We start from the raw sequence: 24,522 nt of genomic DNA on the forward strand, positions 1-24,522 counted from the left end.
GGTGAGTCCTTATAAAATTATATGTAGCATGATGTTAAGTTGAACTTTCGCATAATTGACTCATATATGCTATGTTGAGCTCTTGATGTTGTGAGAAGGATGTTCCTCGTAATCTGATTTTGAGCCTTATGTGTGGTAATTGAAAATCCAAGACGTGTTCTAGAGCCTAAGGTAAGTTTCATAAGGTTTATACATTTTTTAAGGTTCATTTTGATGAATATAAGTCATTTAGAAGTCAGAGAAAGATGAAAATTAGTGGAAGGGTATCTAAAATGTATTTAAGTTGATTCGTAGTAGAAACATCCGGGTATGACTTCCCAAGTACCAACCAGGGGCCCTTGAGAAGGACCCCTTCGTTTGGAGTCAAAAGCACTGTCTTGGCAGTTTGCTTCGATAAAGGTAGGCAACATAACGTGTGTTGATCAAGGAGGCGTCGATTCCATCCATCGACCAAGACTTAGACAAATCCCTGAAGGACCTGTTTTTCAGGTTTCTGAACTCATCGACGGATGAGACGCACAATAGGTGGTTGGGGTCGTGACTCACTGATGGACAGTTGGTCGAGGTCTCGTATGTGAGAGCCTCATTTTCTACACGTTTTAAGTTAGTTTCAATATTAGTTAGTTAGTTGGGTGATTATGTAGGTCTAATTAACCTAGTTAACACCATATATAAAGTCCTAACCTAATTAAACTAATCTAAACTCTAATAACTCACAAACGCAAAGTCTCTTCTTTCTCTCTTCTTTCTCTCTCTAGTGAAGAACACCATTAAATACCAAGATAGAGGAGGGTTAAGGGATTAAAAGAGTCAAGTTTAATTCTCAATATTCACCAATTAACGAGGTATGAGATCTAATTCACCTTTGAGACCTCTTTCCTCAAAGAGTTCCATCAAATTGATTTTCAAAGTTGGGTTTTCAAGTGAGTTTCATCCAATATAAAAATTTATGTTATGAATTGATATGTTTATGATTTATTTTGGATATTATGAATAGATTAACATGTAATTCAACTCAATATGATATATATTTATGGTTTGGTCTAGTTTGTAGAAGATGACCTTTAACCCTTAACCTAGGTTATGATATTTACATGAACTAGGTTATATTGGCTCAGTTGACTTGGTCATTGGTTGAATTACTACTAGAAAATTTTGTTATAATAATCATGAATAAATTAGTTTAGTTTATAGTCTATTCATTCCAGTTCTTGAGATGTGATCTAGGTTATGGACTATGTTGTCAGTTTGACCTAAGTATCTTGTCTTAAGCTTTGATCTAGTATTGATTGTGATGTAGTGATTCTTCTAGTCTTGTTATCATGTTGATCACTGAAGTATGATAATTTTATACCCTCGTTGGGTTGAATTAAGGGTTGATGGTAAGACCTTAATAATGAATTATGAAGGAGACTTGGTAAGTGTTATGATCCCTATCCTTTACTTCAAATTATGGTTAATTGTGATTAAGTGATGAGGTTTTATTGGAGTGTGTCTTGTATAAGGATTCATAGGGTGGTTTGATGTTGAATTGAGATGTCTTTAATATGATTTGTGAGGTATTGTCTTAATATGTAAATTTTATAAGGACGGTGAATGATTTGCCAATGTGCCTTATCACGATACGAAAATGTTAATGTGCTAAGCTCACCTATATGAATGGTAATGAAAAAACAATACTCATGCAATTCTTATTGACCTAAGATGATGATGATGTTTATACCAGGTTTAGAACCTATATCTACAATAAGCTATGATGATTAATAAAGACATTAAAGACATTTCAAATAGGGACTCTAGCTTAGCACCGAGTGAACTAGAGTGAGGAGTATCCCTTCTCACATAGGGAAGACAGTATCACTAATGTACTTTTGAGATTGGATACTAAAATGTCTGTAGAATAATGAAGGTCCCAACTATATCTCCTACTTCTTAAACAATGTTTCCCCTATAGGAATACTAGCTAGTGGGTCCATGTAGTTGTTATGTTCATGTTTAGGTACTACCTCGCCAAGTAGTCCAGCTTTTTTTGGTGTAGGGTTCCATGACATGGATTCCACATTATCTCATGTGGTCTATGTCGGTAAGGTAAAGATGTTCCAAAAGGTAAAATGTATTACAGGAATGAACTCTAACTAAGATACTTTAAAGAGTTTAGCTTATTCTAGGTAGGGGTATGGGATTCTACCTGAACATTGCACAAGTTAGCCTTGATGGAAGTCTTAGGAGGATGTTCATATGTACGAATATTCTTATAATGGTACATGATATGTATATGGTGAACTTGCCCATTCTTGATACTATATGTTGATTTTTGTCACATATGAATGTGTATATATTGTTAGACTATGATATAATGTAATCTTAAATGTCATTTTATGTGAAGTGGGATGTTTGTCATGATTCTTGTTGATTTATTGGATTGAGTAAGATTATGGGGATTTGCTTGGTCATTGTAGTTGTTGAATTTATAGGTGTTCATGGGTAATTGTCTTACTTTGGTTATGTTGAAATGTACTCTTATTCATACTTGTGTTTGTTTATGACTTGATTAATATGCCTAAGTGATTTGGTATAGTCTTTTTGAATGTGCATAAAGGTTCTCAAGAAAATTTCATACTTATGAAATGTCTCTTTTCTTAGCATGTTTTCAAAGTATATGTGCATATGGTATCATACTTAGTACAAGTGGTGTACTTACCCCATTTCTTCCTTTTCCCAAACATTTTAGGTTCCAATCGTTGAAGAGCTTTTGGAGACGACTTTGAAGAAGACTTGAAATTTTTGATCATCCAAGTTGGGTAGGTCTTTACTTTACGAGGGCAATGTCAATATCAAGCTATGAAGTTTTTTTAGTATTAAGAATCTTACGTTTCTTTCCTTTCAATTGAGTATTAAACAATTGTATGACCTATATGTGATCTTATTGAAATGATGTATGGGCTAGGACTAATTTGATATACTCTTGTTAGATGGTTATGACATGACACGACTATTTTGAAACTATATTATATTCCATATATCTATGTGCAATAAAAGTAGAAGACTAAGTAAATCTCCAAGTATAAGTAATGAAAAGTTTTAGTGTAATGATGTAAGATAAGAGGCTACTCTTAGTCCTCAAAGAGGCCGACGACGCCGGTTACGTCTAGGGGGGTTTTCCCGGATGTGACAATTTCATTATAAAGTAATTTTAAAACATGTGAAATACAAAAAAAAATGTTGTGTAAAAACATGGTTTTAAACTCTTTGTGTATGCAAAGATACTAATGACTTTAAGATGTGTGTAAAAATACAAATAAACTGATTTCAATTCATAATCCTAATAAATGACATAACATGCTTTCTCTCAAAGTCTGCTTGTGCAATGCATGTTTGAAGTGACATACCCCCATTCATACTAAGAAGAATCTCTTGAGGAAACCATGCAGTTAATTATGTGGAAATTGCTCTCATCGACAACCATCACTTAAAAGCTTTTGTGATGATACAACATAATTAGGCCCACGTTGCCCAGTCATGCTACACACTGCAAGAATGTAGGACCTTCTTACTTTGTTGATTCACTACCTTAACTTAAGTGTTCATCTAAAAAGTACGATCCTTTAATGCACATGATGACTACATGATTTATGGGGACTTGAGTTAATATGAACTCACATCCCCTTATCGGTGCTCAATATTACTCCCAAAAATTTTCTTAGCTCATATGTTTTAAAAATAACTTTTTTTGGGGTGAAATAATTACTCAGCACTTAGCTTAAAACATCTCTTGGAATCGGTTTTCCCTTTTATAGCTCAAAACTCTTTTTGGAAATCCCAATTTTGCTCTTATCTTAAATCAGAATACATTTGTAAGTTCTTAGGGAATATTTAGTTCTTTATTGCTTTTAAGAAATGAACTCAACTCTTTAATATTGGCTTAATTAGAAACTTTTAGTCTTAAAACAAAGTTAAAACATTTCTAAAAGACCTTCGAAAAACTTTGGTGAACTTCACTTGACTTTTTTCTGATATTGACTTTACTTGACTCTTATGTTTACTTGACTTGATTCTTAACTTTATTTGAATTGACTCTTAAATTCCTTTAATTGAAAAATGGATTCAAGAAATTAAGATTTTTTATAAGAAATGTCTCTTGATGTTTGGGAATGATTTCGAATAGCTAAACTTCAGAAAAGTTACGAAACCATTGTCTTGGAGCAAGTCCATGATGAGATGATACTACTAATTAATTATTCGGACTTGATTTCAAGCCAGGCGAGTCCACATCTTGACACGACACAGATCAACTATTGTTCATTGGGGGAATTGGTCTGTTCGGCGATGCGGGCCTGGTACATGTTCCTTGTCCGATCTTTTTCTTCTTTGTTTTCCGGACTCAATTCGCCCAAACTCAAATGTTTCCCTCAAATTTATTTGAGATACTGATGCCCAACATATATAATGAAGAACCTAACTTCAAAAAACTCTAAATTTCAACAGAAAGATCTTATAAACCCCCTAATTCAAGAACAACATTAAGTTCAAGAATTTATATCAACAACATGAACTTTCAAAACTCTTTTAGGACAAATTGCGTTGAAATTAACATGTTTGGCTCCTGGATGAATGAAACCACAATTATGAGAGACTAACATACCTTGTAAAATTAAAATCTTTAGGAAATTCATAATCAAAAACGATTGTTCTTGGTGAATCTTGTTTTTCCTCATCTCCTTTCTCTTGTATTCTTTTTCTTAAAAGCCTAACTCTATTTTCAAAAGCGTAAAATGAACTAACTCAGCTTTGACACCAATTAACTTCCTAAAAACTAATTCTAAAAATTGGATAAGAAAAAGACCAAATTACCCTTTAAATTTCTAGATTGGACATTTTCTTAATCAAACAGCCCAACTTTCAAAGAGTATAAATTGCTACTTTGAACTCGAAATGTTGCAAACTCGACGGAGTTTAAAAGATCATTCCAAGATTTTTCTAATCATATATGAAACTACACCTAACTCATCTTGATATAGGAGTTATGGCTGGTAGAATTTAACCATAAACTCGCTTTAACTTTTTTACCAAATTTCAAGATTTTTAAAATTCTTTTAAAAAATAACTATTTCAGACTTCTAAACTTCCTTCTAGTTTCTTTTTAGTTGCGAGACATTACAGTTAGAGTTCCAGAATAACACACAATTCTCAAACTCACAATGTAAAACACAAGCATGACTGCACCAATAGGTTTTCCCTTATTTTCCAACCTACACGTGTTTCAGCTCGCTAAAGATCAAAAATATCTTGTTTAAGACTTGTTACAATGTATGGTCATTTAGGCTCAAAGGATTCTATACTAATGAAATATGGTATGAACAATAATATTTTCCCTTTTCGTCAATATTTTCATTCATGCTATATAGTCACCTCATTATTCACCTTACATAGAATGATGGAAACCCCATTTATCTTAGGCTTTCATAACTTTTGTTCGAAACGTTTGCAATCTTCATTATTTTTCTTTTTTTTCTTTTTTTCTTTTTTTATGGGGGGATTCCATCGTTCTTAAAACCATGGGTAAACCAAAACTTCTTTGCACTTCTTAATTTACCTTTTCTTTTTACTACACCACCAACTTAGGTTTTTGGCCTATGTTTGCTATTCAAACAAAACATATCTTATGAGGATTAAGGGCGAAGGGATAATAAAAGGTTGCAATTACATCATGTTTTTTCCAAGAAACAGTTAAGACTCAATGAGTCCTCAAACAAAGTTCACACGCTCAAAAGGTAGGCCACAAAAGAAGAATAATGTCAAATTGGTTCACCCTTTAAATTTTTTAACTAAGATCATTTCAAGAGCTTGCATGACTTAGTCAACCAGATCAATGGCACCAATTCTAGGTGTCATCACACAAGGTTCACGGTAACATCGTCAAACAAGGAAGTGAAACCAATGTCAAACAAGACTCTTATTTTTTTATATTGTGCAACGTTCATCACAAGAAACTCTATTTGATAATAAGCTAGTTACATCGAGATGCAAAAAGTTCACATATTGGCTATGCAACTTTATTTGGCCTCATCGTAGCCGCACATTCATTTTTTTATTAAGAGTGCTATTCAAGTCATCTCTATTGATAAATATACTCGAATTTGCAAAAGAACATCCACATTCAAACAAAATCAAGAGGTAACACAAAATTTTCAAAAATGGTCAAAAATGATTTACAATTGAAACTAGGAGCCACACGCTCAAATATTAACAAACATAGTGCAACAACAAAATTAATAGCATAAAATCCAATATATAGACAAAAGTAATATTCACAAGAGGTAGGCATCAAAATACATCACCTCACCATAAAGAAGAAGAAATTTGTCATGAAATGCAACAAAAAATATCCAAAAATCAATAAAAGAAGACAAAGAGAGAGGTAAAGAGAAGTCTTGTCTAAAAGTCACTCCATCTGTCGGGCATCAGTTCCGTATTTCAGAGTAGTGTGATCAAGGGAAATAGTTCCCGGACTAATATGAGTAACAATACAAACTTCACTAGGGCTTGTCATGGATGTATCTGTAAGCAATGTTTGAGTCAGCGTTTGCACACTTGTATCCTCCAAATTAGGCAGGTCTCCATGTATACTCTCCTCCATTACCTCTATACTTTCCTTGTAGGTCTATGTCTAAGACTCATCAACTGTCACATCATCCCTCAATATGTTTCCGGTGGTAATAGAATGAATTTCAGAACTTGGTTGGGCATCCACATCTTCTGCTACTTCTAATAATAAGGTAAAGTCTTTACACTTTAGATAGTATACTTCCTTCCTCAAATCTCTCACTTTGTCTTTGAAAGTCGTAACCTCAAAAGTTTCCCATTATCGATGCTCACAAGCCACGACTCTCGTAGTTTAACAATCAATAAAAGTAGGGGTGGGCATAAACACTGGAAAACCGAAACACCGAACCGAACCGAATTTTTTCAGAATTTTGGTTTTGGTATTACGGTTTTCGGTTCGGTATTTGGTTTACTTTTTGTATTTTTTGGTATTTTGGTTCAGATTTCCGTACGTATTATTTTCGTTTTCGGTATTTTAGTTTAAAATGAAATATTATACTATATTTTATATTACATTAATTAATTAGTTATTAATGTTAAATAATCTTTTAAAAAAGAAAAAACTTTTTGTGAAACCCTATTCCTCTCTTTCATCTTCCTGAATTCCTCTTTTATCTTCCTGTTCTTCCTCTTCCTCTTCGTCTTTCTCTTCTTCCTCTTCCTCTTTCGGGCAGCAGCAGCAGCAGCAACAGCCCACCATCAGCAGCAGCACCCCGCCAGCAGTCGCAACAGCAGCAGCCCGCTAGGCTCCTGCAACTGCAGACGCTACCAGTAGAAGACGCCGTCCGGCGTCCAGACGTTGTCCCAATAATCAGGCCTATTAAAAAACCAAAATGAAAAAACCGAACCGAATTAATAAAAATCAAACTCAAATAACAAAAAATGAACCGAATCGAAATATTTCAGTTCTGTATTTGCTACACAACTTACAAGAACCAAAAATCGAAAAAACAAAAAAAACTGAAACCGAACCAAAATAATGAATTCCCACCCTAAATAAAAGTTTAGAGGGGGTCAGTAAAATAAGGATTGAACTCTCAATCATCTATGACACTCGAGCCTCTAATCGGGTTGGCGCACATCAGCAAGATGAGCTAGGTGCCCCATCTTCCGGATCATAGCTTGAGTAATCCTTGCAGGCTGGGCTGCTGTAGATGTACATGAAGCTTGGGAGGAGGAAGTGGGACCAGATGTACCTGAATTCCCGGAGGTCAGAGTAGGCAAAGAGGCAAATGTAGGTATAGACTTAATTACAACCTCCTGAGTAACTACCGAGGCTCTCTCCTCTTGTCGACTTCCTTCCCTGTGTACTAGGCCTCTGTATGTTGCATGTTTGTGGAAAATGAAGGAGTGAGTACATTATCTCTAATCGCTTCCTGAGGAACTCCAGAATGTCAACACAAATTTATAATCAACACCAGCAATAGAAGAGAGGACTAGCTCAACTAGGCTCTCATGGACATCTCCTACTCTATGAGGAGTCAAAGGTTAATTCTTATCTTGGATATGATCAACCCAAGGTAGGCCTCATTAGGGGAACGGAGGATATACTTATTCTGGAACGACTGATGGTGTTGTTGATAAATCCAAACAAGAACCGAGAAGCAATATTTAGGTCCTTTTCTTTGATGGGGACCCCTGCCTCGATTCACTTCGAAGTGGGGTATGAAAAATCAACGGTGCAAGTTAGCCCTTTAAGTTATCAAGGCATTGGGTACTAGCCAATCCTTCATATAATATTGTAAAACCTAAAGCCCTGGTCAGTACGATATTAATGTAATCATTATTGTACGCGGATACCATCCCCCAAAGCATGACCGACTACACCGGTCTAAGGACATTGCCTTCTTCTTCCCCATGGGCATCATCTCTCCGTATTCCCTATAAAACTCTTGGACCCATGTAGGAATATAGGGACCTAGGGTCCTGGTGAACTACTCAAACCATTGGAAATGGAGGCCATCCCTCACTGTGGAGTATCTTACCTCAAGGTTCTCTATAGATAGAAAGTTCTCTTTAAAATAGTCCACAACCCATCAGTTTTTAGTATATAACGTAGTTGGGGAGAAGGAACAACTGGTAGTACTGGGGTCACATGAGGTGTCAGAACATTCACTGTAGTTGCTGCTTGTATGGTTGTTTTTACTCTCATTGAGACACGACGAGATCTAGCATAAATTTCTTCTCTCCGTGACTGTAATAGCTTATCATCCTCTGTCTTAGATATTGAAGCTTGGAAGTTAAAGGCCTCTCGTTCTCTGCAATAGTTATGCTCTGAAACCTCAGATGGTGACTTATTTCCTTTTGCATTTATTGCCTTAGGAGGTTTTGTTTTTCCTTTCTTAGAAGTATTGTCTCCCTTTCATTTATCATGATGCGTTGTTCTTTTTAATGAGGCGACATATGAAGAGTTTTTTGTCCGTATCTGCAAAAACATCAAAAAAAGAGTTAGAAATAGTTCAAACAAAATTGAAGAAAATAGATGCAGACACACTCGTCGAATCGGTTGGCGAGCCAAGTATTGCTCGCCAAATTGATTTGGCTCAAAATTTCCCAGAATATTGGTATGTCAGCGATGGTAAGGGTTCTTTTGGTGAATCGCCAACAGCATTCGGCGAGCAAGGACTAGCCCTCGGAAATTATAGTGCATTTGTAAGGGTTAGCTGCGTACAAAGGGAGATCAAAAAGACAATCAGCGAGTCACCGAGTACACTAGGCGATCTTAGGCTTCTCGCCAAAATTTATAAAACCCAAACTCAAGTGTAGCATGAAACTAAAGGCGATCTAAGGGGATTTGGCTAACCTCCGAGTCGTTCAGAGAGCTCACCCCAGCTAACGAAACAGCCCAACGTGCCTACTTTCTACACCAATTTCCAAATTCACTATCGCAACCCTTGAAAACAAAATTAAAACATGCACTCCTTCAATTAAACTAAAATCTGTTACACCCATGCTTCAATGATACTCAAACTTCTCTCGATTTGGCCTGATTTTAACATTTGATGACTTTTGCCCTTAACAATGATGTCAACCAGTCCATCATTGGGAAAAGTACATCATTTGGCAAACAAATGCGGGTTACTTCAAATTCACCTGACTAGACCCAATAACAAAACAACACAACCCAATAAGATTTTAATTAATTTAAATCACGAAAATTGGGAAACCAACAATTAGGCAATTTAGGCAAGATATTAAAATTAAAGCATGAATTCAAGCATAAAATTATGATTAGATAGTCCTAACACACTACGGTAAGATAAGAACAATTCAAAATGAGTACAATCACAAAATATGACTTCGGGGTTCAGAAAACTAAAATTTTATGCCTAATATATAAGTTGCAAAGTTAGATGGAAAAAAATTCAACTTTGAACACACAATCAATAACTAATACATTATAGAACACAAGAATATAGGAAAATATAGTGTGAGTGTGAGTTTGGGAAGTTTAAAAGTGATATAATGTGAATGACTTTGAACTTTTTCCATTAAAATTGTCCAGTTATCACCCAATCAAGGACATTAGTCTTACTCGTCGACCCACTGAGTGGACACGTACCTTGTCGAGTTTTACAAGACATCCAACTAGTGTGGGGTCAAAATAATAAACAAAGTCATGATCGGCATCTAGGTTGGCAATTTTCCAACTTTCTCCTAGGCTCGCCAATTTTTAAAAAATCCAAATTCAAAATTCCATGAGTCCAATGGAGGTTCAGGCTCGCTGACCTCTTTGGCAAGTTGCTGATGGGACATTTTGTTCGCTTACCTACACTTTTCAAAAATATTCTACATATCAACCTGCAAAATAAACACATGAATAATTCTGAAATAAAAATAAAGACATAAACAATTGGATTGCCTCCCAAGAAGCGCCTTAGTTAACTTGAATGACTTTCTCAATCAATCTTAATTTGTGGGCTAGAGACGAGACAATACATCACCCAATTTGGGTCTCCAATAGCTAAATACATATGAAATGGGAAGCAATCATCTGCTTTGGCAGTGAGACGTTCACTTTATCTCATTCAACACTCTATCTTGATCTTCGAATTTGTAGAGAATGAGTGAGTGGATATCTTCTACTTTTCCATCCTCGTACACCTTAGACTTTATATGCTAATGAGGGGGAATGTATCGATAATGCATTTTTCTACTTTTACATCCTCGTACACCTTAGACTTTATATGCTAATGAGGGGGAATGTATCGATAATGCATTTTTGTTGAGTACCTCCAATTCCATAATCTATTTTGCCACAAGATCTAGATGAGTTATCAGGGTGGCCAAAATGTAGTCTGTCTCATTCTCCTTGTTTGTCTTTTCCATATGATCAAGGAGCTTTGATGTTATTTCGTAGGGTATTCATGTGAGACTACCCAGAGAAATTTGGTCACCCACTTCTCTGTTCTAAGTAATAAGACCTCTATAGAAGCAGTCTAACAACATTTTGTAACGACCCTAAAGTTGAATAAGTTAAACTAGAGCCTAACGTGTTTATGTTTGAGTTGATGTGAGTTTGGAAGTGGTTTATGGTTGTCCCTAGACATGGTTGAGGTGTTTAAAGAGGCTATTGTTGATCTTGTTTTCCCCATAGAGTTGAGGGAGATAAAGTTGGTGGCATTCATGAACCTTCGTCAAGGGGGTATGAGTGTGAATGAGTACTCTCTCAAATTCACCCAACTCTCTAAGTATGCCCCTATAGGAGTATTTATCTTGGTGCAAAAAGAGTGTCTTAACGAAAATGCTCCATAGTGATATGGATATCTCTAAGATCATGGTGTATGCTAAACAAATTGAGGAGTCCAAGTTTTGTATATAAGTAGAGAGGGAAAAAGTCCTACATCGGAAGAACTAGGTCAACCCAAGTGTAAGAAGAGGTTCTATAACAAGACTCTTCCGCAAGGAACAAGGATAGGGTTCCCAACCAACATTCCCATGGAGGTGGCTATTCTTTTGAGAGGTTTATGTGTGCTACTTCTGGAAAGCAACACTTGGGTAAGTGTCTTGCTGGTATGATGGTTTCTTCGGGTGTGTTAATAGGGGTCATAAGATGAGAGATTGCCCGAACTTCAAGGTAAAAGGTAAAGAGGTCAACTAATCTCCTCATGGTGGTACGGATTCTAATGCTTCAAAGAGAAATAATTTCTATGCACTCAGAACTAAAGGAATAGACTAATTCGGAATGAAAGCCCTGTTAAGTCTTCATTCTTTATGGTTGTTTGTTTTTGTTTTAGGTGGGTTTTGTCAGAGTTGGGGAGAGTGGGTTGAGTAGTAAGGTGTTAGATACATCTATTTTTTCCTTCTTTTCTTATTCGAACTTGAGAGTTAGAATGCCATAGTAGCATGTTGCATGGTGTTCAGGAGTCTAATTGAATATGACTTTCAATGTTTTCCTTGCATTGTATTTTCCATGAGTTTAAGTTTATGTTGTAAGATCAGTTTATATGGTATTATCTAACATTTTCATGAATTCATAATAAATTACTTAAAAGATGAATTATTGAATTATTAAGCATGCTTCACTGTGACAATTTGGTGCTCACTGTAAAGAAATTAAAAATTTAAAGAAATTGTATTTTCATGAAGAATGGTTCCAATGTGTGTATAAATGATGTATATGATCATGTATAGTGTATTATAAGGTATATCCTCCATAAATGAAGAGAAAATGAAAAAATAAGTATGTTCTTTGAATTGTGGAAATTGCGCCATATAGTTGCCTGTGTTGTGAAAAAAGCTTATTAATGTGAAGTTTATGTTCTTTGTTAATTTGGTGCGATGAATATGAATGTTTTGAACATGTTTTGATGTTTTATATGCTTCTAGTTGAGTCATTGATATTCTTACAAGTGTTTAGTGTCATTCAAGGACGAATGTTTTTCTAAGTGGGGGAGAATGTAATGACCCTCATAATGAACTAGGTTGAACTAGAGCTTCACTAGTGTTTCATTATTTAATAATGTGTTAAACTAGATAATTTTAATGTTTGAAGTTTTTTTGGTAGGTCTGGAAGTCAAACGTCAAGGGATGACCAAGACTTTTAACAACAAGACGTCTATGTGCTTATGCTAGATCTTGTGTGCCTTGGCATGTTTTGTGAGTTGTTTGGAGTCCAAATTGATGAGGGAGGAACCTAAGACCTATATGAACATGTGTAGGGGTTTAAAATATGGTTATTACCACCTATGAACCACGAGGGGCCCTAGAATAGGACCAAAGACATGGCAACAAAACTGCCAAAATTGTCAAATTGACCACCCCTCCATCAACGAGTTGTGCACTGGTCAACGCCCCGTCGTCTTGGGCATATCACCACACTGCGTGCTAGGAAGATTTTCCCCTTGAATCTAGTCTATAAACCAATCGATGCCCCATCAGGAAGGGTCGTCGATCAAGCGACGCCCCATAACTAGGGTCCGTCGATATCCACTATGAAATACTGTCAAGGACACAGCTAGGCTTGGGGTGTTTTAGTAAATTCACCCAAGTATTTTATGAACCATGGACATTTTTTGGGGTCTTAGGGGTATTCTAAGTGCGTTTATAATCCAAGAACTAGGTTAGACTTTATTTTCAAATATCAAAACCCCTCCCTCATGAAAGAACTCTCTGAAAATCCATAGAAGTTAGAAATCAATGAAGGGATATAAGAGAAGGTGTTGAATGTTTTCACCACAAAATTCCTGGCTTTATTCTCATTGAGGTATGGTACTTCTTCCTTGAACTTTCTTTCATTCAACGATCCACTTCAAAGAGATTTCAAAAAGGGTTTTCAAACTCCAACTTCTATATTTTCACTCTAAGCATAGGTCTTTAAATGAAAACGTGTAAATGGTTGATTTTTGTTGTTTTTAGTGGTAGTTTATGATTTTAATGACTAAACCCAATGAACCCTGCTCATGCATATTTCCAACTTTTAGCTTATCAAGTGGGTTTAGTGTATATATATCTAGGTAATGTTAGAAATTGTTAGAGTTGAATATCTTCATGTTATATTATGATTATCTACTGTCTTAAATGCTATTTTATCATGAATTAATGGAAAAATTGAATAAAAGATAGTGAAATATTGGATGAATAGTAAGTTAGTTATATTGTTTGGCTTTTATTGTGGAATGTTCTTGAGTGGTATGGTTCACCTTTGATGGTGGTGTTTACTTGAAGTACATGATTATATTTTATAAATGTGTGTATTGTAATTATGGACTTGAAGGCATAGATAGTGAAGTGAAATGATGATTATGATGTTTATGCATGATATGTTTAGGAGATTGAAATGTGTATCTTGATGATGTTATGCCTAGGTGAATTATATGTTTATGTGAAGCATGATAGTGTGTGAAATATGATGAATGAAGGTATGAGTATGTTTAAGAGTCAATGTTATGAAAAATTGTGGTTATGTGAAAGGTGTGCTCACATGTACTCACACACACACTTTGAATGAATGAAGTTAATGAATATGATTAGAGGATTTTAGGCTGGACACTCTTCATAGAGATGAAGTTTTAGACCATTTCTACTATCCCTATGGTATGAAAAATGGAATTTTTGGGGTTAACAATCTTCGTGAATTAAGATGAAGTTTAACAACCTCCTTATTCCCAATAACTTTCTAAGATAAGTTGGAGGATCAATACCCTTCATTAGTTGATATGGGGTGTCCAATAATTATATCTAGACCTATAGTAATGAATTCTTATAACTCTGTATGGGGGAGCTATGCTTAGCATTGAGAGGATTTTAATAAGGGGTGGTTAAACTTCGTGAGTTGAGATGTTGTATACAATGTACCTCTTGAGATGAGTACTTCTCGTTAGTAGAGAATGAGTTACTTAGAAGTAATTTCCTAATCCATTAACTATGCGTCCGCATAGGATTAGCTACTGGAGAATCCATGTTAAGTCTGAAGAATGACCTTACCTTAGGCAAGTGAGGATCCCTCATCCGGTAGGGGCTAATGCTGGGATTCCATGTCTAGCTCTCATGTCCTAAGTCGGTTAAAGCTACCCTCACAAAAGAATGTTATGAGATATTTCTTCTAAAGGGTGCACTACTTAGGGTAGTGGTGGTATGGGACATTATCTATCCATTACACAAGTAGGCATTTAGAGGGAGTCTTTGTGTGTCCTTATATGAAATGTATGAATGGGTAATTATGTCATGTAAATGAAGGTATGTGATTTAATGTCATGTGAAGTTTATGTCTTGTATGATGAAGTTTAAGAATGATGAATGTGGTGTTCTTAATCTAAGGGAATCCCCAAGAAGGACTTGGTGAAAGTAGTAGTATAGGATGTTACTTTCATATTGCACTATGTGTAACATGGGGGTTGTCTTGGACAAGGATTCTTATGTGAAGTACTTAAATACAAGTATGTTCCTCTAGTGACTTTGATATTGAAATTTTGTTTTTTAAGAGAGTTGAAGTAAGCCTATCGTAGGTAGTCTTAAGTATCAGTTAGGTGTGTATTGAAGTAATTGTATGAGTATGTTTAGGAGTCAATGTTATGAAAAATAGTGATTATTTGAAAGGTGTTTTTTCATATACTCACAAACACACTTTGAATGAATGAACGAATTAAATGAATTTGAATGGGGGATTCTAGGGTGTACACTATTTTATGAGTAGAGATGAAGTGTCTAGACCATCCCTACTATTTCTATAGTGTGAAAGGGGAGTTTTGGTGTGAACACTCTTCTAGAGTTGAGATGAAATGTTTAGTAGCAACCTCCCTATTCCCAAGAGCTTTATAAGATAGGTTGGAGGATGGATACCCACCGTTAGTTGAGATGTCGTATCCAATAGTTACTCTTAACTGATAGTAATTAAAGTTGAAGACTCCGTGGGGGAGTTATGCTTAACACCGAGAGGATTTGAAGAAAAGGTGGTTACACTTTGTTAGTTGAGATTTGTATCCAATGTACCTCTTGAGATGAGTACTCCTCATTAGTAGAGAGTGATTTCCTTAGAAGCAATCTCCTGATCCCTTAACTATGCGCCCGCATAGTAGTAGCTAATGGATAATCCATGTAAAGGATCAAAAATGACCCTACCTTTGGCAAGTTGGGATCCCTCATTCGGTAAGGGTTAATACCAGGATCCCGTATCTATCTCTCATGGTCTATGTCATTTAAAGCTAGCCCCCACAAAAGAATGTTGTGAACTAAGTCTTCTAAAGGGTAAACTACTTAGGGTGGTGGTCTTATGGGACGTTATCTATTTAGGGAGTCTTGGTGTGTCCTTATATGAAATATAAGAATGAGTCATTATGTGATGTAAATGAGGTTATGAGACTTAATATCTAATGTCAATAAATCATGTTAAGGCTATGGCTTGTATGATAAAGTTTATGAATGATGAATGTTGTGTGCCTAATCTAAGGGAATCCTCAAAGAGAACTTGGTGGGCGTAGTACTATGTGATGCTACTTTCACAATGCACAATGTGTAACTTGGGGTTTGTCTTGGAGGAGGTTTCTTATCTGAAGTCCTTAAATGCAAGTATGTTCCTATAGTGTCTTTGATATTGAATATTGGCTTGTTAAGTGTGGTAAAGTAACCCTATTGTTTGTAGTCTTAAGGATCACTTAGGTGTGTAAAGAAGGGATTGTATTCTTCTTGTCTTACATTAGTGAGTCTTAAGATAACTTTAAATAAGGAAACTCCAAGCGAAATGGGTTCACTGTAAAATGTAGTGAAAAGAGTTCACTGTAAGGGTTTAGTTACATAGCATGAAAGCTTTATTTCAACTAAAATGTCCCCTTCTACATGTATTTTTGCATAATGTCATACTTAGTATAATGTGTGTACTAACCCCATACTTTTCCATACTCTATAAGTATAGGTTGAAGGCAAGTGAAGGTTCCTACAAGGCAAATCTAGGGAAGTTGACTCTCTCAAGACTTGGTATGTCCTCATATATTCGAGGACATAGTTTATATTTCTTTACTTCTTCTTTAAGACTTGTATAAGAATTATTATGTATTTCTCTCAATGTAAAGGGTCGTGACCCTAAGATATTGAAAGTTGTGTCTGTAAGTTGGCTTGTGACGTTGAGACTTACTCCCTAGTATTTACAAAAAAAAAACCTTTATTAATATTCTTGTGAAAAAATTTAAAATTGCAGTACTTTTCATATCTTATGTAATGAAATATAGCTCAGAGGCTTGTATAAGACCTCTGAAGGATCAAGTACACCTTATGACGATTCAAGAGTACACCCTTCTTCTTGGGTGTAATTGTAGGTCGTTACAGCCCCGTTGATAGCCTCCGTGGCTCATGGACCATAAATTCAAGCCACATCGATGAACCACATCCATGAAGGATGGTGGTCTGTGGATCACACATGTATGACTGGATTGGTTCAACCAAGTGATAAGTCATTTGTTAATTTGTTATTATAATTAGTTAAGTGTTTGTATAGTCATTTTGGGTTTATTTAGGTGTTTTATGAGCATTAAAAGTATTTATAAGGTTTTTTAAGAGTATTAAAAGTATTGACAGAAAAGGGCCTAAAATTCCCTCGAAGTATTGAAAATGGTACAAGATTACCCTCCATCCACCTATTGGCTCTAAAATACCCTTTCCACCTACCTATTGACTCCAATATACCCTTGTCATCAACCTTTGAGTTCAAAATTGACTACTTATTTAGCGGTTTTAAATTTAAGCTATTTAAATTTTTTTTAAAATACATGGTGCTCAACTATTTGTTATCATTTAACTAATTAGGCTAATTTATAAATCAATCCACTACCCACCCATTACTAATTAAACCCCTCCAAATTAATAAATCTGACACATTACTAATGCAACAACGGGAAAGCTACTTCTAATGAGTGTACTTAAAAATTTGAAGCGAAAATATCTATAGAAGTAAATTATCATAAATTCAAGTGTCTAAATAAATATTACCGATAAATTTAAAACTCTTACTATGTTCATATTAATTATTCTTCTGTCTCAATTATGTGATGATACTACATAGATAACTTTTTTTTCAAAATAATATACTAAAGGTTATAAAGCAAATCATAAATATTTATAGAATTATATTTTAAAAAGTGCATGAGTTAATTCGGGATGTATTACTTCTTTACCTTTAATCATAAACTTCTAATTAAAGCTTGAAAGAGAATCCTATTGGAAGTGTCCTCCTAAATAAGTGGATCAACCTAAATTTAATTGGGACTTTGTTTTTGACTCGAATAATTTTGGATGTCATATTCAGGAATCTATATTTTTGTCTTGTTTTAGTAGTTTATGGCGATTTTGATTTTATTATTGGTTTATTATTGGGTGGTGTTTAGCTAGTAATTTTTGGGTAGTGCAATGATTTATAAATTATATTAATAAATTAAATTATAATCAATAGTTGAACTCCAACTATTTTAAAAAATAATTAAATGGTTTAATTTTAAAAGAACTAATAAGTTGTCAATTTTGAACCAAAGGTATATGACAAGGGTATTTTGGAGTCAAGAGGTGGATGAGAAGGAATTTTGGAGCCAATAGGTGGATGGAGGGTAATCTTGAACCATTTTGAATACATCGGGGGTATTTTAGGCCCTTTTGCGAAGTATTAAAACATATTTTAGACTTTAATATTTCAAACCCCAAATACAAACTTCCCTTTCTCTAAAAAATATCTCTATCTTGAACCTCTATAGAAAGTTAATAGTTAAATCTTCCAAGGTCAATTTCTTAAAGGTTTTCAAAGGACTTTCAAGGGATTTTCTTGGGAATCAATGTCAAGGTAGGTTGGTCTTGATCCTTGTTTATTTTTCCTTTCAAGGAGCCAACTCCAAAGTAATTTTAGGTTTCTCATAACCCCTAAGTTTTATTCAACGTCATGTCTTATTGTATCAAACGTTTTCAAATGGTTTCTAATGATAAATTATGATTTTATTGGGGTTTAATTGATTATTTATGTTGAAAATACACTATGAACCCATGATTTCTCTCAATTCCTAAACTGTGGTTTATGAACTGGGTTTGAAGATCATGAATGAATGTTGATATATTATGCCAAAAATTATATAGATAGTTGAATAGTATCATTGTACATGCTTTAATTGAAGTGAATTGTTGGTGTGTTGGTAACTCTTGATCATGGCCTTGAAAGAGAAAGTTATGATCTAATTTCATGTTGAAGTAGAGTTTTGCTAGAGATGTTGGTCCACTTGAAAGGTGGAGGTGCTTACTTACTATTTATATTTTGGTATTGAAGTGATGCATTTATTCCTAGAATTCTAAATGTGGAGGTTAATACATAATGATGATGTAAAACATGTGTGGGATCAAAACGAATGAATGATGATCATGTTTAGAAGCTAATTGTGTTAGGATTGAATGTTATCTCAGTATCAACAATTGATAATGATGGTGATTATGTGAAAGTCTATTCTTATATATACAAACACACCGACTTGAATGATAATTGGATGAAGTTCAATGATGATGTTTATCACGCAGTGCTATTTTTAAGGTTATTCTCATATTGTTCTCTTACGAATAATAATGAAATGTTGTGAAAGTACTTTCTCACACTAAGGGGGTTCTTAGGTGAAACACTATTCTCATTTTTAAATCTATAAGCATCCCAATGAATTAAAGAATGTTGGGTTGGTATGGATGTTCATCCATGAGTTGAGGCGGGGAATCTAGTAGCATTACTTTATCCCATAATGAACTAATGTAATGAATGTAATGTACTTTGTGGGGAATAATACTAAGCACCGAGAGGATTGGTTTGATATGGGTGCTCATCGGTGACTTGAGACGGGGTACTTAGTAGCAATTTTTGAGATAGATGTTCATCTGTAATTTGAGGTGGGGTATCTAGTAGAAATCTCTCTATCCCATAAAATATATGCCCACAAAGGTCTATCTAGTAGATCCACTTAAGTCTAAACAAATGATGGTCATACTTTAGGCAAGTAGGAATCTCTTTATCCGGTGAGGGTGACACGAGGATTCCATGTAAATCTCTTATAGTCTATGTCGGTTAAGGCTTACCTCCAAAAAAATGTTAATGATCTATGGCTTCTTAAGGATATACTATTTAGTGTGGGTGGTAGTATAGGAAATCACCTATGCATTGCACAAGTAGGAATCAGTCATGATGTGTTTCTGAATATGCTAATGATTGAATGGGCTCTTGTAATGATACGTTAATGAGAATATTGATCTAATTTCTAATGAATGAAGGCTCTATTAGTGTAATGAAGCTAATAAAGAATGTTGACTCTTAAATGGTTATATGCTTGAATATAAAATATGCATGCTATACATTGATTGTATTATTGGTTACTTCCTTGTCATGACTATTGTATATGAATGTGCCTTGTCTATGGTGATTTCAAAGGAGTATTAAGTGTGAGTAGTACTATGGGATGGTACTTTCACATTGCACAAGTATGACTTAGAGTTGTCTTAAATGTTGACCTTAATGTAAAAAGGTGATTCATATGATCCTTATGTATCTTATATACTTTATGTGTAGTTGGAAGGATGAAAGGTAAGTTCACTTTTGGTGACCTTAAAGTGGTACCTTTGTGTGGATGGTTGTAAGGAATGATATCCCTACATTGTAAAAGGTATAGCATGAGGGTTACTTGAGGTGAAGGCTTAAAGCAAAGGTAATGGGTTATATGGTTGATGATATTCTAATGTGGATAAATGACTTATATGTTTGTTGTGACTTATATTATGACTCTTTTAATCATATTCATGAAGTTTTACAAAAAAGTCATACAAGCATGACTTTCAAATCAAAGGTCCTTTTAAGCATATTTTGCATGGCTATCATGCTTCATACTTAATTGTGCTAAGCCCTTCTTCTTCTATGTTTTACTGCATGTGTAGGTTGAACTAGTTGAGTATCTCTCTAGTTTGATCTTGGACTATACCTTTTCCATGACATATTTCTCTATGTCCTAATAGATCGAGGACACAAACATTAAATATTTCTATTTCTTTTATGTTTTAGGACTATTTTTAAGACTTTAATTGTAAAGGGCCATGACCCTATACTGTTTAAAGTTTTCTCTAAGTTGTCCATATGAGACGTTAGAACTCTACTTGCATTTAATTGAATGTATTATGATTATATGGTTTTTGAACAAAAAATTTTAATTCCGTATTATTTTATTCACGTATGTGATGTATGGATGCTATGAGGCTTGTATAATATCCATTTCGGGGTAGAGTATGCCATGTCGCTTTGGGGTATAGTCTCGATTCATGAAAAATATGGTATCAGAGAACAAGCTTTTGGGGATGTCTCAGAAGCCACGTCTAGTAGGGTCTTGTTCATCGCTAAAAGTCACTACATATCTATAAGCGAGAGATTTTAGGAAGATAGAAAGTTAGACTTCTTTCATATTCTTGAAATTGTTCCTTACAGTGTAGTTCTCTCATTTTCCTTTTCCTAACACTTCTCTTGTATTTATAGGATATGAATAGAAGAAGGGACAATTCAAGAAGGGCACAAGAGGAGAATGTGAATGAGAAAGTTCTCCCTCAAACTCCTCAAAACCCTCAAGCTCCTAATGATAAATGGATCATGTCTAATGTGGAGATAAAGGTGTCCTTCCAAACATTGATCCAACTTATGACGGTTCAAACTCAAGCCATCACCACTTAAGCTCAAGCCTTAATGACCCAAGCAAACCTAGAAGTTAGACCCCGGGTAAAACCCAATGCAAGTACACCCGCTTCAAGAATTAGGGATTTCACAAGGATGAATCCCCTTACCTTCCATCGCTCTAAATTGGATGAAGACCCCCTAAGGATTTATAGATGAAGTATTTAAAGTGGTGGATTCCACGGGAATATCTCTATGAGAAAATGTGGAACTAGACGCCTACCACGGGTCGCGTTGTTTGGGATTGTTTAAGACGTCCTTTCTTGATAGGTTTTCCCCCTTAGAGTTGATGAAGCAAAAGTAAGTGGAATTCATGAACCTCAGTCAAGGGGGTATAAGTGAAAAGGAGTACTCTCTAAAGTTCTCTCAACTATCCAAGTATGTTGGAACCTTAGTGACAAAATCTAGGGCTAGGATGAACAAGTTTGTAATGGGGTGTACGGTTCGGTTGAAGAAGAATATTGTACGGCAATGATCAATCATTATATGGATATCTCAAGGCTCAAGATATACAATCAAAAAGAAAAGAGACAAAACTTAGGAAAATGAATAGGGAGGCAAAAAGAGCTAAACCCAATGAACAAAGTCATCCAAGGTCCAAAAAAGGTACTAGAACCAATATTCGCCTATGGTCAACAATGATAGGGTGTCTAACCCTAAACCTCAAGGAGTGAATGGAGGTGGTTCTTCATTTGAAAGGTCTATTTACGGTAAGTGTGGGAAGAAACATTTGGATAGGTTCCTTGGAAGAACGGATGGGTGCTTTGGGTATGAAAAGAAGGATCATAAGATGAGATATTGTCCAACACTTTTGGAAAAAAGGAGAGAGTCCAAACAAGCTGCTCTTGATAGCCCGAATCCTAATGTCCAAAGAGAAACTGTTTCTATGTGATTCAATCAAAAGAGGACATGGGAGCTAATACGGATGAAGGTACCCATAAGTAACAGTTCTGTATAATGATAATATCATATTGAGGTTCCTACGTTGTTTTTTATGATAGCCTTAGTTGGGGTTTTCTCCTAAGTGGGTGATGGCATGTTTAGTAGTAAGTTTGTTGAGAGTGTTGATATCCTAGTCTCTTTTCTTCTGTTCCTATTCAAGCTTGAGACCAAGAACTTCTAGTAGTTCCATGGTATCCTTATGTTATGCATGTTCTAGTTGAATTCTTGTTTAAATGAGAAAATTATCTTTTGTTATTTGTGTTGCTCATGTAGATGTGTCTTTAGTTTGAGTTTTCTATATGCTTCATGAGGTTAAATTATTAGAAATTAATTTGTGTATTTTTCTCAGTAAAGTTCCTGCATAGAGAAATTATTTAGAATTTTAATTGCATAGGTATCAATTAAGTCATAATATGTGGTAGATATATTCTTGTATATATCTTGTTTTCTTGTAGTTGTGTTATTTTTATCTGACAAAAATCGGTATATATGAAGGCATTGAAATAAGTTCAACAGTTTAGGGTCATAGATCGATACAATAAGATATATGTTAGCAAACTTTATGTTAAAATAAATTTTGTATTATTTAATTAATAAGAATGGCATATGTCTTCAATTAATTTCAAACTTTTAATATTAAGATAATAATTAAATGACAATTATTAAAGAAAAGTAGTAAATAATAGTTGTCTATTGTAAAGTCGTTTAATGAAAGACAAAGATTTAATCAACATTTCAAATGTTCTTCATTATTTTACAAGAACTAGTTAAGTGAAACTTGGTTTGCACGTGTGCAACATTAATTGATGATTATATATATATATATATATATATATATATATATATATATATATATATATATATATATATATATATATATATATATATATATATATATATATATTATGAGTTATTTGGTACTTTTAAGGATATTTATGCTTTAAAATGATATAGACATATATAGATATTGTCTCGGTTCATTTTTACTTATCATATTTGGGTCTAAAAATGATTTGAGTAATAAGCAATTAATAATAAGGATAGGACATAGAAAATATAATTAGTTTTCTTCATATGTTAAAACAACATGTAACAGTGAAAAAAATATTTTTGAAACAATTGATAATCAAAAGTAAACAAAGGTGTAGATGTATTTTACTTAATTAAATTACCTAACTATGATAAATTATATGGAAAATTTTTATAATGCTTGTTCCAAAAATGTCCTATTATTTTTTTTTTGGTAAAGAAATGCCCTTTTTCTTATACATTCTTTTTCCTAATACAAATATTTTAACCGTCATAAATTTTTATGTATGTAACCATTATTTATTATTTATTTAGATAACATAAAAAAATTTCAAATCAAAAAGAAAAAAATATTTCTCAATATATTCGTAACCGAAGGATGATAAACACTTATTAATTATTGATTTTAAAGTTAAAATACAATAAATATAATGATAAATGCATAAAACGATATAGTTTATTAAATTGCTCCACATTACAAATATATTTAAAATATCATCAATGAAGTTATTTCTGACTATTTTTCCTTATTAACTATTTTTTCATATTAAAATTCAAAATTAAGAAATATATTGGCAAATTGCACTACTGATTAACAAATAAATAAATTTTCTATTTTACTAGTAAATTTTAATAATCATATAAGTGAGAAATAGTGAAGTGTAACAAATCCATTTAATGAGGATGTTTCTTTTTATCAACCTAATGTAATGCATGTACTAATTTAAAGCAAGAATCGAGGATTACTACCATATTTTGGTTTGAGGTAGTAAACGGATTATTTCTACCTATTATAAAAGGGTCTTCTTCACCCTTAATAAATACACACTTGAAGGGATTAAATAATATTCTCCACTCTTTACTTTGCATCACCATTTGTCACTCTTTATTGTTTGTGTATTCTTGTATTTTTCTCTCGTTTTACAACATTTTTTTTCAGCATGAGTCTCCAACCAGCTAAGACGTACTTAATTCAAAATTAATTCCCAAATTTTAATCAACTTTCTTTTAGAGTCAGGTATATATTTGTGTGTTTATAACATCTCTAATAGGATTTATATATATCCTTGATCTGTATTTTTATTGCAGCATATATAACTTGCTTTAGGTATTATTATAATATTTTACATGGCATAATAATCAATATGTTTCAAGTTATTATTGTTATGTTATTTATGATACTAATGTATAACTCTGAATTTTATACTAAGAAATAGCATCATATTCAAAGGACTTATAAATATTTTCTTGTCATAAATTTATGATAAATATTTATGTGTCATAAAGGCAACAGT

This window comes from Solanum lycopersicum, chromosome 11, assembly GCF_036512215.1.
Source record: "Solanum lycopersicum chromosome 11, SLM_r2.1".
Lineage (NCBI taxonomy): Eukaryota > Viridiplantae > Streptophyta > Magnoliopsida > Solanales > Solanaceae > Solanum > Solanum lycopersicum.